Source organism: Macaca nemestrina, chromosome 2, assembly GCF_043159975.1.
Source record: "Macaca nemestrina isolate mMacNem1 chromosome 2, mMacNem.hap1, whole genome shotgun sequence".
In the NCBI taxonomy this organism is placed as follows: Eukaryota; Metazoa; Chordata; class Mammalia; order Primates; family Cercopithecidae; genus Macaca; species Macaca nemestrina.
In genome coordinates, this window is record NC_092126.1 from 170541288 (window position 1) to 170555650 (window position 14363).

The 14363-nt window shown below is 45.2% G+C and overlaps 1 protein-coding gene across 13 annotated transcripts in view; it reads right to left on the bottom strand.

The window, feature by feature from the left end:
* The window catches only part of LOC105470388 (BOC cell adhesion associated, oncogene regulated), a 77033-nt gene extending 69100 nt beyond the window's left edge, over nucleotides 1-7933 (bottom strand). For 2 of the 13 annotated variants that reach the window (XM_011722326.3, XM_071092413.1), the window contains exons 1-2: nucleotides 6851-7310; nucleotides 2571-2658 (exon numbers count right to left, since the gene is read on the bottom strand). The gene's annotated coding sequence lies outside the window, so the exon portion shown is untranslated. Of the gene's footprint in view, nucleotides 1-2424; nucleotides 2659-6210; nucleotides 6576-6850; nucleotides 7312-7708 lie in introns of those variants that run through there. The other 11 variants (XM_011722325.3, XM_011722324.3, XM_071092412.1 and 8 more) reach the window with 10 other exon arrangements.
* Nucleotides 7934-14363: the final 6430 nt, after the last annotated feature.

The following is a 14363-nucleotide window of genomic DNA, read 5'->3' on the forward strand; positions in this document are numbered from 1 at the left end:
TGAAAGCACCTGACTGTGGGGCCTTCGCAGATGGCAGACCACCAAAACTCTGAAGACAGGGTTGCAGGTGATTATTTCAGAGGCCTGTACGTTGGAGGATCCATTAGACTGTAACTCTTGCCTGTAATACAGCAAATTTGTATATAACTTGTTCATTACAAAACCACCATTCATAATGACACAGGTAAACAACTGTAAATTTCCACTGTGTGGACTGACTGCATTTTTAAGTCTCTCTCACTTGGGTAGAGCTATGTAAGAAGGAAGAGCTCCCCTAACACCACTGTGAAATGATAGTCATAAGACCGAAAACAGAAAGACAGTCAAGTGGGAAAGATGACTTCTGAAATCTTTAAGAGCAGCCTCTGCTTTCATAGAAAAACTAATAAACCCAGAACTCCCCAATTTTCCTCTCCAATTAACTGTCACCCACACCTAATAAACCTGCTAGGATCATAATATTAGGTAAGCTCAGACTGGTAAAGGCACTTGGCTGGCAGTAATCTGGAAAAATATTGGCAGAGCCAGGGAAGGTGGGGGAGGGCTCTCTTCCAAAGTCCAGTTCCAACCTAGACTTGGTGACGGGGGCTCCAAGGCCTCCACAACCAGCCAGTTCCACAGGCCCCGCTTTCCTCACCTGTAGCTCCCATCCTGTGTGCTATTTTCCTCTCAGCAGTCAAGGAGGTTTCTGGGCAACTTTCATGTCCTTAAAATAAATGTCCCCTCACTTGGTACCCTGGGAACGATTTCAGAGCCACAGACGGTAGAACAAATGGCAAATGGAATTGAAAGCTAAAAAGCTGAATTCAGGCATGTATTTCTAGGATTCTCAGCTAAATCTCATGTAGATGAAAATTTTTTAAAATCACACATTTCTCCTTTTCTCCCCAAAAGCTACTCAATAATTGGTTTTAGGAACTTAAGACCCAGATTTCTGAGCTTGCGCAGTTAACGAAGATACCAGGTTTTAACTTTCCAAAAAGTATTTAAAAAAAAAAAAAAAAACTATTCTGAACATGAAATGTTGGGTCTCCAGCATACTTAGGCCTACTATTCACTGAGGAAAATGAGTTTTAAGGAAGAAAATAATGAACAACACGTACAAGGAAAGATAAAAGGACATTTTGGAACTACTGGTCCCATCTCTGCTTTTAAGACTTTTCCTGAGATTGCAATTCCTCTCTCTCAAGAAGTCCTCTCCCTCTCCGTCTCCCATCTCCCATCTCCCATCTCCCATCTCCCATCTCCCATCTCTCTCTCTCTCTCTCTCTCTCTCTCTCTCTCTCTCTCTCTCTTTATTTATATTTTTTTGAGATAAGGTCTCACTCTGTAGCCCAGACTGGAGTGCAGTGGCAACATCTCAGCTCACTGCAACTTTGACCTCCTGGGCTCAAGTGATCCTCCCACCTCAGCCTCCCAAGGAGCTGGGATTACAGGCACATGCCACCACGCCCAGATAATTTTTGTATTTTTTTTTTTGGTAGAGACAGAGTTTTGCTATGTTGTCCAGGCTGGTCTGGAACTCCTGGGTTCAAGCAGTCTTCCCACCTTGGCCTCCCAAAGTGTTGGGATTACAGGCATGAGCCACCTCGCCAGGCCAAGAAGTCTTTCTTAATGGACCCATTCCAAGTACTTTAACCCTACAGTTTGCATTGCAGTGCTCTGCAGTTCCCTTTAGGTCAGTAATAGGATTCTGGATGGAGCATGGGCTCTGGTATTAATTCCTGCCAGCCTACGCCTGATGCCAGGCACACAGCAAGCACTCAATAAAAGCATGTCGAAAGGATGAAGGCGCCAACCTCCACATACTTCATCACCTTCATCTTGTCCAAAACCATCCAAGCTCACTTTGGAGAAGAATAAACATTCCTTTGCTCTACTTTCCACTGCTCAGCTTCCGGTAATTTTTCTTCAACCCTACCCACCCTACCCATATTATGCACTTTCCTGTTGCTAACCAGGAGAACGGGTTGAGACTTTCCTCAACATTTTCTCTGGCAACTGAATTAGGTTAACTGTGTCCTTCTGCTCTGATTTCCTCTCACTGCCCAATAATCCCATCCCAAACATCAAAGGCCTTCTTTGAAGAGAAGGCCAAATTCACTTTAGGAAAAGAGAAATTATTTCCTAACTTTATTTCAGAAGATGGGAAGAAGCACAATCCCGCTGATTTTTGTGAGATAAACATTGCCCAGTACATCAGACCACAAGGCATTTGCTGTGATACCACTGACAGTGACATAAACAGATGGCTTTCCTCACCCAAACCTACGCGGGACCTTTTCACAGCAAGCTTGGACTCCAAATCCCATAGTAAACGGTTTGTATCTAACATGTCTGACAGAGCTTGCCGCAGAACAAGGGGGTTCACATAGTCATCACAGGCTTTGACTAAAAGAGCATATGAACCGAATTAGAACTAACCTGAAGTTTGGTCCAGATTCCACTCAAAGTTGAACTTCCAATACTTGAGGATGAGAAAAACCATCTCCAAGTGGTAACACAAAACATGAACAAATGGCTGACCTAACAGGCCAGAGTTATCACACTGAGCAGAAAACCTCACCTACTTCTTCTACTTTCGAGCTGCTACCCTCAGACGGTACAAATGTGGACAAGATTTCATGGGTCGTGGGTTCCAGGAAGCTTGTTCTGAAACTGAGGAAAAAGCGAATTATCTCATCTTTTGAACAGAATAAACAGTTCTGAAGTGTTTGCTTTTTACAAGGTGCATTGCTATAAACCATAGTAATTCCTTATCAATACATTTTATAAATAGGAAAACAGTAGAAAAGTGATTTTTCTAAAAGCATAGGCCTCCTGAAACATCCAGCTTCCCGGCTCCTTGCTGAAATGAACAACGGATTAAGAACAGTGATTACACTTCACAAAACCATTACCTTTGTGTTCAGCAGTCCATTTTCATCAACAGTCATCAAATATTTCTTAAGATCACATTATAAGCAGGCCTCATACAAAATTAGTCAGGCTTACATGGAAGGGATTTGGGGTGATAAGACAGAGGCAAGGAAAGAACTCAGCAAAAATCAAGGGTCAGCTACTAGATTGGAGAAGGTGGCTCCTATTGAAGTAATATTATCATGAGGTAGGACAGAGCTACACAGCAGGTAGTTGTTTCTTAAAATTACCTAATTTTAAGAAATTAGGATTTTAAACCTAGATTGTTTTAAAGCTGGGTGGTGACTTGATTATAGCACTGGTGGAGAATGGGTGGGATGGTCATAGGTTGGCACTGGGGGGCCCAGCTACGTGCCAGCAACAATTGTCAAGGGCATCAACAAGTGTGGTGGTGGCAGGAATGAAAAAGATGGTGGAGTAATAAAAGGAAGGGCAGGAAAGAGCAGGCAAACTTGGGGAAGGTATCTAACTGGGTGGCAGTAGAGATGTAGGAATAGATTAGTTCAGTGGTTTGAGTCAGTGTGAATGGAGTTCACAGGCAGAGCTTAGATTCCAACCCCAGTTTCCTAACCCTCCTAAAGGCAGTGCCATTTGAGATGGATCCTCTAAACCTTCCTTCCTGTTCCACCTCCTCTCTATCCGTTACCAACCCTGAGGGCTCCAATGAAGCAAAACCTTCTCTAGGCAAGCTTTTCATAAACATGGGTTTATAGATTAAAAACAAACACCCTCTCCCATCCCACCCCCAACCCCAAATATTTGAGTCAACCTCATAAATTATGAAAATGTTACATGTTAAGGCTCCATGTGGGAGCACACTTAGGATTTGGGTCTTTCCGACCAACAGCAAAGGAGCTGGCTACATCTGTTCTCTGAGAGTCTATAGTCAAAAATGTAGAGACACTTCAGGGCTGTCTGACAACAAGTGTTTATACTCTTATCACAACTATGTAAAAAGTATGTACACACATGATGAGCAACAGAAGTCCATGGGATTGTGGATAATTTTAAAACCATTTTCTTAATTAGAAGTAGATGCTCGTGCAATAAATAAAAACTGAGGAGGAACCATCCTTTGACTAAGAAAGCTTACTCTCCTGGGACAAGGAAGCTTTCAGCCTGGTGCCTGATGGACTAAAAATGTTTGCTGAATTGAATTATGGACATGACAAGAAGTTACGTATGTTAAGAGTAAATAGATTTTTCTAAATGGAACATACTATTTTCTTTCCTCTCCCTCCCAAATTTCAATTCTTTTCTCCTGTCCCATATATTCCCAGATAGCAAGAGGGCTTAGAGTTTGGAGGAAAGAAAGCAACTTCCAAATATATACTATCTTTCGGTGCCAAGTTAATATTTTCTTATTCAGAGGCCACAAGGTATTGGACAGCAATTATTTTGTGCACCTGAGTTTTCTGTTGTAGTTTGAAAGACACAGAGATAAACCCTAATTCATTAACCACAGCAGCGGCTTTGCCGAAATTTGAACCCAGACCCCCTAGGGCACATGGAACACTGTGACACATCAGGCTTACCTCTTGCCCTCCTTTTTCAAACTGTGGGGGGTCCATGTGAAAGTCAACTGAATTATTTCATGGGTAAAATCTCTTATTCATTCTTAGGGCATGGAAACCATGTTGTTGAAGAGAGCTGGGATCCCAAACACTTGAAAAAGCACTTCAAAGAAAGGAAAATCTCTGGACCCATTTGGAGGGTGGAAAGGAACATAAATCACACTGCTTATCATGAGCTGGCTCACCAATTAACAGCTAAGCAGAGTCCTCTCTGTTTTTTCCCCACACCCTCCCTCTCCAGTTGTAGTCAAAGAACCAGCCATCCCGGCTTCTAGAAACCTCTTCTCCCAAGTAAAGCCAGTGGCCTATGGTGTGGGGGACAATTGCTCCCTAGCGAATGTCTCTTGCAGTGATGCCCTTCTGAAGTATCTCCATTGAGGACAAAAGAGACAGTGTCTGAGGTCTCAATCTTCAGGCTTCATAGGTGTGGAGACACCCTCCAGCCTCCTGATAAGGGCCAAATTCTGAGTGATAAATCTATACAGGGGAGGGCAGTGTCAGCAAAGTGGCCCAATGAGGCAACTCTTTTTTCTTTCATTTTACCTCTTTGCATAAACTCATTTGAAAAACTCATATAGCAGGAAAATAGTAACTCCGCTGCTGTTTCTACCCGGCCTCTGTCCCACTGACCCCAAGGTGCTTCCAGATTACCACGAGAAGCTTCTGGGTCTCAATTACAAGACCATTAAAAAGTACCAATTATAAGACCTCAGAAATGTTTCTGGGAAACCTGTTACACACCTCAAAATGGCTAACCTCTTGCCTCAGATTTACTTTAAGTTCAGAAAACAGGTCACCCAGATGTATGGGCATCCTAGCCCCCACACGCAGCCCAAAAAGACTGTGGTTTAATATTTTCCATGCTGCCCTTGAGAAAACGAAGATTGATTTATTGGCTGTAACCAAAGGGACGAAAAAAAACCATGAGAGAGCTGGGCTGCCTGTTTAGGCCCCAGTCGTGGAATAAATCAGAAATGTTTGCACACTGAAGAAGCTTTAAAATGACATTCATCCAATGGTCAATGTGTACAGAATTCTGGACAACAAAGAACTAGGTGGCAAATGTGTGCTGGGCACAGTGCATCTGCAGGTGGCACAAGGGCCTGAAACCAAAATATAATCTTCACTCAGTCCACTCAAAGAGGTAACTCCGGGTCAAAAACTTATGCGAACCCATTTGAACTTGCAGAGAAGGGATGCGGGAAGCAGCAGAACACCCCACCACACCCAAAAAGTGCCTGTTTGGGATTGCTGGTGTGTGGTTTCGGTATTCTTAGCTCTACTGCCACATCTCTGGAGGAGCACAACTCTCTTCCAAGCAACTCTGGCACTGCCACCCCCATCCCCAAAACAAAACTCAGCCAAACAAATCCCCAAGCCTCCATTAACTCCTTCAGGTCCACCTGCTTCCCATCGCTCAGCATTCTCCCATCACCTGGAAAAGCAAATTAATACTGAGCATCCTGAAAGTCAAGCAGGCCCTTCCATACTCCTGAAGAAAATTCTTCCTGGGTTCCCTGCCCTACCCACAGCCCCGTCCCACTGGTTCCAGAGATTCATTTCCCACACCTTCTCACAGTTACATCAACAAAAACTCCAAGATCACAACCCCAGGAGGACGCTGCTGGCGCGAACACACACGCGCGCGCTCAGGCTCACATACACGCACACACGAACTCACACACACCTCTCACCATTGCCCCAGCCCCTCACACACCTCGGGCCACTCGGCTTCAGGCTCGCCCTTCTGCGCCAACAGCTAGGGATGCTTCCCTCAGTCCGCTGAGTCCCTCATTTTAGTGTTTTTCCTTTAGAAGACGCCAACTATGAGAAACCCTCACCCTCCGAAGAGGCCGAGTGCGTGTTGAGTGACTGCACGCATTTGCCGCCACGCCTCGGGTTCCCCCCCACTGCCTGGCGCATGGGGCCCGGGCGCTGGTGTCAACCTTCGGGGGAAGTTTGAGAGGCTGGCCGGGTCCTTCTTCCACCCGAGAAGCTTCCGGGAACCGCGGGGACGAAACCACCATCGCCCGGCCGCACCGTTGCTGCAGGGAACCAGATGCGGCGCCCCTGGGCCCGGCAACGGCTCGCAGCGGCTGCAGCCCCCGGGACCCCCGCCGCCCGCCTCGCCCCAACTTCTCCGCCCGGCGCCCGGCGCGCCCAGCCTCGGCCGCAGCTCCCAGCCCCGGGAGCCCGGCCGAGCGCTCGGAATCGGCTCCAGCCGCCGGCACGTCCCCCGGCAGTCACTCGCTGGCGCTGCCTCGGCCTGCGGCCGCCTCCTGCCCCCTCCTCTCCCCGAACCAACAATAAACACAACTTTTTATGAAAAGAAAACAAACTTCAGCGACGTGACTCACCTCTGCTGCAGCCCGCGCCTGGGGAGGGCGAGCCGGGGCCCGGGGGCCAGCGTGGTGGGCGCAGAGGGAGCCACACAGCGCCGCGCCGCACGGACACACAACACGCACGGTGACACCGGGGACACACAACACGGGCGAGCGGCCGCGGCTGGAGCAACAAAGGAGCCCCGGACGGAGAAGTTGCCTGCCGTAGAGGGAGGGCGCGTGCGGGCGCGTGTGGCTGTGGCGGGCGTGAGGGTGTGCGCGCCGTGTGTGCGCCTGTGTCTTTTCTGTGTGTGTTTGTGTGTGCGTGTGTGTGTGTGTGTGTCTGTGCGCGCGCGGCGGCTAACACCGGCGGGCCGGGGCTCAGGGTCCCCGCGGCAGGAAGCGGCGGCCGCGGCGGCGGCAGCAGGACAAGGCAAGGGACGCCGCGCCCAGCGCACCCGGTCCCTCCATATGGAAGAAGCTTTTTGGATGACTGAACTCGCAAACAATTCCTTCTTTTGCTTCTCCTGCCTAGGAGCCTCCCATTACCGCGCGAGGAGGCGGAGGGGGGAGTGGAGGAGGCAGGGAGGAGGGGGAGGAGCAAAATGGAGCAAAGAAAAAGTCTTGGAAAGGAAGCTGGAAAAAAAAAGTCCCCCAAACTCTAGGGCAGTTTTCCCGTTAACACCCACTTTTTGCTGTGCCTCAGACCCGCGCTCTCCTCCAACTTCGTTTTCTTTCTCATACCAAAAGCACCATCTTCTCCTTTTTCCCTGAACCCAGGGGCTCCCCTGAAGCCCCCACTTCCTCTTTAGCTTCACCTCGCACCCTTGCTCTTCCATGTACAATCCTTCCCTCCTTTCTTCCAGTCTCTACCAAGACTTTCCTGTCACCCACCTCTCAATGGTCTTCGGCAAGACAAACTGTTGGATAAATCATTAAAAGCAAACTCATCAGAAAATGAGACAGCGGCGGTGGAGAAAATGATAAGGAAACCAGTCTCAGGGAAGCCTTAACGCAGCCTCCCGCGACCCCCTCGGTCGGTTGGGAAGGGTTTGCCGCGTCCTCCATTGACAGCATCCTGACCTCCATTCATCATCCCAGGATGGAGCAGCGAGGAATGGGGAGGGAGAGCTGGGGCTGGGGCTGGAGGCATGGGCGTGGGGTGCTAGTGGCCACGGAAGAGTTAGTTACCTATGCGTGTGTATGTGTACGCGCACGCGCGCGTGTGTGTTGGTCAGAAAAAAAATTCAGAGCAGTGTTTCTCAAACTTGAGCTGTAGCGGGACTCCCTGGAAGGCTTGCTAAATCCCTTTGCTGGGCCCCACCTCCAGAGTTTCTGATTCAGTAGGTGGACCTTGGAATTTGCATTTCAAATAGGTTCCCAGGTGATGCTGATGCTGCTGGTCAGGGGCCACGTTTTAAAAACTACTTTTCCAGGGCAGTGAGAAGGCAAATGCTGAGTTGGTGGCAAATTGGATTCCCTTCTTATTCTTTAGGAATGAAACACAGGTTGTGAACGGTCATCCATTCCATATCTTCATTGCAGCTGAGAAAACCAAGACCCAGCAGGGCTAAGCCATTTGTTTCAAGTGAACTGGGAGTTTGTGCCAAGGTGGTGAGGAAGCTGTCCTGGAAATAAGACAGGCAGGCTAGTAGTAGGGTGAATGGGGGTGCTGCCTTCCCTGTGTGGCAGGACAGCTGCACTGGGAGTCAGGAAACCACTGCGACTTTAATAAAGTCACTTAACCTTTCTGGGCCTCTGGGGGTTTTGTGTATGTTGTGTGTGTGTGTGTGTGTGTGTGTGTGTGTTTTGTTTGTTTGTTTGTCTTTTGACAGAGTCTCTGTCGCTCAGGCTGGAGTGTAATGGTGCAATCTCGGTTCACTGCAACGCCTGCCTCCTGAATTCAAGAGATTCTCAAGCGTCAGCCTCCCAAGTAGCTGGGATTACAAGCACCTGCCACCATGCGCGGCTAATTTTCGTATTTTTAGTAGAGACGAGGTTTTGAACACCTAGCCTCAAGTGATCTACCCACCTCAGCCTCCCAAAGTGCTAAAATTACAGGCGTGAGCCACCTCACCCTGCTCTGTTTTGTTTTTTATTGATTTGTTTCTTGTCAGTAAACATACATACTTTACACTGATTATATGACTCTAATTGAATCTGAACCAAAAGACCTTTACAAAGGAAACATACAAGCAAAAAAGGAAACATTTTATCCCATATTTTGCACTATTTTTTTCTCCTGTATTTAGTCATTCAGGCGGAAGCCAATTTCCTTTTTGATTTATCAAGTACTTTCAGCTCTGTGCCTGGATTCTTAGGCATGTTCCTCTGACAAAATGGATCTGGAGGACAATCCATTTTCAGCAAGAAGGTGAAAAGGACTCTGAACCCCTTCTGTGAATTATCCACCTACATTTTTCTTTTCCTATTTAATCATCCTAATTTTCCTTCCCTTTTAATCTCCAACACTCTCCCCCAACATTCTCAACGACCTATTTTTCTTCCCAGCCAATGACTATATTAGCTTCCACTTTCTTTTGTCCTGCTTCTGAGGCACAATTCGGGACTATAAGGCCTGGGGTCCACCCTGGGTACAGAACTTTTAATTCCCCCAAGGGAATGGGTCAACCAGCTTCCTCTGCAGTGATAACACTCCTCCCCAGGGCCCCAAGCAGCGTATCCAGCCTTGTTTTTCAAAGATGATTCTAAGTACCACTCAATGAGAATGTGATGCATGAAGGTCTCAGATTCATTCTTCTATATTCCTGTATATTCTATTCATTGCTTGACATCTCAAAGATATCTTCTACCCCTTCTGTCATCTTTCTCCTAGGACTCTCCATTCTCTTACTCTGGTCTTTGGGTCTACACAGCACTAGGCTCTGAGTTAAAGCATCAGAACACAACAGAACACAAAGAATGTAACAGTCCCTACCAACACCATTTAGTGGGGAGAATGACCCACTGTCTTCTTCCTTCATGCATACAGGCTGCTCACCTCTCTCTCCCTCTCTCTCTCTCTCTTTCTCTCTCTCTAAATCTCTAAATCTCTGAATCTGGCTCTGTCACCCAGGCTGGACTGCAGTGGCATGATCTTGGCTCACTGCAACCTCTACCTCCCCGATTCAAGCGATTCTCCCTGCCTCAGCCTCCTGAGTAGCTGGGATTACAGGCGCCCACCACGACGCTTGGCCGCCTGGCTAATTTTTTTCTTTTTTTTTTTTTAGTAGTAGAGACAGGTTTCACCATGTTGGCCAGGCTGGTCTCAAACTCCTAACCTCAGGGGATCTGCCCGCCTCAGCCTCCCAAAGAAGTGCTGGGGTTACAGGCATGAGCCACTGCACCCGGCCTGCTGCTCACCTTTCTTATAGTTTAGGCAGAATGCAGATCACAGCTTAATAAAGAGGACAATTCTGCTGATGGCATCAAGCACACTGTTGGTACCTCAGATATGTGTATTGTTTTTATTGCTCTTTGTATTAATGTGATTGTGTTTATTACTACTAGTCCTGTAAGAACAACATGTCTCTGAATTTTCTCCCCACTCCATCTTGCCTGGAGGGTATTTCTTGCCTAATTCCCTCCTCCCCTTTCAATTAGTTTCTCTATCCTAACCCACCCCACCCCACTCCAGCATCCCTAGCCATTTCAAAACAGTTAGGTGGAGTCTGGATTTTGTAAGGTGCTTTTTGCTACTGTCCATTCTGTTGATGGTGATTTACCTCTAGCACCTTGCTTTCTTGGAAATTTTATGGGCCTCCACCAAGAAGGAAGCATTTGGTATGGAAGTGATCATCACATTAATTTATAATGCTTGGTTGGGGGAAGGAGTGGGGAGGTAAGTAGGGATTGTAGGTCTATATAAGTCACTATGTTGCTAGGCTGTGCAGAATAAACTGAAAGGAATTCAGTGAGTGACATGAAAAGACATGGTTTTCCCTCAGTGTGCTGTAGATACTCTACCTGTACCATATAAACAGGGATCTCCTTGACTGTGAAAGCTATCTGGAGAGGATTATACTGAGAAAATTATTAAGATGTAGACAAGAAAGAAGGCCTTGATGATTTTTTCCTCTGATTTAATATAAATCTGCTTTCCTGATTATAAAATATGTGCACTGAAGAAAATTTAGAAAATACAGAAAAACACATAAAAGAAGAAAATCAACTTAAACTTACTATCCAGGGATAACGTTTTCCTATTTGTTTGTTTGTCTTGAGATGGAATCTCGCTCTGTCACCCAGGTTGGAATGCAGTGGTGCCATCTCAGCTCTGCCTCCCGGGTTCATGCCATTCTTCTGCCTCAGCCTCCTGAGTAGTTGGGACTACAGGCGCCCGCCACCATGCCTGGCTAATTTTTTGTATTTTTAGTAGAGACGGGGTTTTACTGGGTTAGCCAGGATGGTCTCTATCCCCTGACCTCGTGATCCGCCCACCTCGGCCTCCCAAAGTGCTAGGATTACAGGTGTGAGCCACCGCACCAGCCATGGATAATATTGTTATTAACATAGTGGAGTGTTCTTTCTAGCCATTTTTCTTTCTTGTTTTTGTTTCTCATCGATACAAATAAACACGTTATCGACACCGAGTATATGATTCTAATTGAATCAGAATTGGAAGACATTTAAAGGGAAACATAATTGGGGTGTGTTTATTCAATATTTTATACAATTTTTAATGCATCTGGTAATTCAGGCAGGAGCCAGCTTCTTCATTGATTTATCTGGTACTTTCATATTTTACAAATTTGGGTTCATTGTACATACAGGTTGTTACCATGCCTTTAAATTTAACATTTTAATGATTATTTTCCGCATATCATGTAATCTTCAAAATTTGACCTAACTGCTGTGTACTATTCCATCAAAGAGAGAGATTGATATTTATTCAACCATTCTTCTGTTATTACATATTTAGATTGTTTCCATTTTTATTATCATCCTGTATTGCAGTTGACTAAACATCTAGCTATAAATCTTTTTTGTTCTGATTATTTCCTAAGGGTAAATTCATGTAAGTAGGAGTTTGGGATCAATGGATAGGATATAACATTTTAAATGCTTTTAGTTGGTATTACAAAATTGTCCTCTAGTGGTTCCAATGTACATTTCCATCTCTCAGATTATTTTAATTAAAAGCAACAATGAGATCATCAAACACAAGGTCCCAAGTAAAGACTTGAATGAATTATCTAATTTGAATGATTACACTGAACAATAAAGAAAACAACTGCCAAATATTGACTTTAGTGGAAACAACACTTCAATGGGAAGAGTTGGACACTAATTGCTTGCCCTATGAACTGGATCGTATTTATGATTTTATTTAACCTTTTCAACAAGCCTCTGAGAAATAAGCTAATGTTTATTGAGCACCTTCCTCTCCCAGTCTCTCTCCTGGATTCTATATGTACCTTCCATCTTGAATCCCCATAACGACCTTGTGCTATATAGGTTCAATTATCTCCATTTTATAGATAAGGAAAATTAAGTAGCATGCCTGAGATCCCCAACAACTAAATGGTGATAAGAATCCCAAACCCAAGATTTTTCCAGTGCAACACACTACTTCACAATTATTTCATGAATTGCAGGCTACTTCTTGGAGTAAAAAAACCATTTAGAAAACGCCAGAATTTTGTCTAACCATTAAGAAATATTTTACGGGCTTTCCAAAGAGTGTTTTTCTTTTTTTGAAGGAGACATTCAAGTACATTCCAAGAACTAAGGTAACTTACTAATTGTAACTAATGTAAGAGTCTAAGGATATTATATACAGGAAGAGAATGGAGTTCTGATGTATGGGTTAAGATTAAAAATGAGATACCGGCCAGGCGCGGTGGCTCAAGCCTGTAACCCCAGGACTTTGGGAGGGTGAGGTGGGCAGATCACGAGGTCAGGAGTTTGAAACCAGCCTGACCAACATGGTGAAACCCGTCTCCACTAAAAATACAAAAATTAGCCAGGCGTGGTTGTGCGCACCTATAATCCCAGCTACTCAGGAGGCTGAGGCAGAAGAGTCGCTTGAACCCGGGAGGTAGAGGTTGCAGTGAGCTGAGATCGTGCCACTGCACTCCAGCTTGGGCGCAGAGCAAGACTCCATCTCAAAAACAAAACAAAACAAAAAAACGAGGTACCAAAATTCACATTTTTAACAATAATTAGTAAATTGGCTTCTGTACACGTAACTATTCTCAAAGCTTATATTTGGATAAAGACATTTTATCTTGATAAATGACACTGGAAATGAGATATTCATGAACTCAACTTTCTGCTTTAAAATTCAAGCTCTGGAGTGTATAAAGTGCCTATTTATTAAGGCACTATCTCAATACAATTTCAAAATGCATAACATAATCCATTAATTTATAATTAGGAAAATTAGCCCTCATTTGTTCTTGACTGGGCCATTAACTAGTTATCTGAGTTGGCTTACCTTTCTATGCTGGGTATTGCAAGGACTGCTGGAGAAGAAATGTGCCCAGTTGCTCTAAAATATTTGTTGACTGAAGGAAGAATGATGAATGAAGGTATAAGATTGACCTATGCAACAATTAGTAGAAACAATGCAAGACAGCATATAATTAAACCCTAAATTGCATGGTTCAGGCAGAATTACAGGTGAGCCTGGTATGATGCCATCTATTCCTTGTACAAGTTGAACCGGCTGGGACTGACTTCTCTAGCCGCGGGCTGTCAATTCAGGCATTCCTACTGGCCATATGTTCTGTTGACTTTTAGGAATTAATCACCAGATCCCCACAAGGCTCTCTATGGACAAGTGTACCCTAGGGGGAGAATGATATTTTATTTCTTTCTTTAGAGACAGGGTCTCACTCTGTCACCCAGGCTGGAGTGCAATGGTGTGATCTTGGCTCACTGCAACCTCTGCCTCAGCCACCTGAGTAGCTGGTAGCTGGGATTAAAGGCGCACACCACCATGCCCAGTTGATTTTTTTTTTTTTTTAGACAGAGTCTTGCTCTGTTGCCCAGGCTGGAGTGCAGTGGCGTGATCTCGGCTCACTGCAAGCTCTGCCTCCCAGGTTCACGCCATCCTCCAGCCTCAGCCTCCTGAGTAGCTGGGACTACAGGTGCCCACCACCAGGCTGGCTAATTTTTTGTATTTTTAGTAGAGACGGTGTTTCTCCAAGTTGGCCAGGCTGGTCTCGAACTCCTGGGCTCAACTAGTCCACCTGCCTTGTTCTCCGAAAGTGCTGGGACTATAGGTGTAAGCCACTGTGCCTGGCCGAGAATGAGATTTTTTAAAAAAAGAATATTGTGGAATGAAGACAAACCTGGGTTTGAATCCAGTCTTAAATAAGCTGCATGAGCTTAGACAAATGAATTACATCTCTAAACCCTAGTTTCTGTGAATATTGGAAATAATATACATGTATTATTTCTCTCTGTCTCTCTGTCTCTCTGTCTCTCTCTCTCTACATATATATTATATGTTATATAATAACATATATTATATGTCTACATATATATAATATGTATCTACATATATATATTATATATATATATATATAAAAAACCCTTGGTA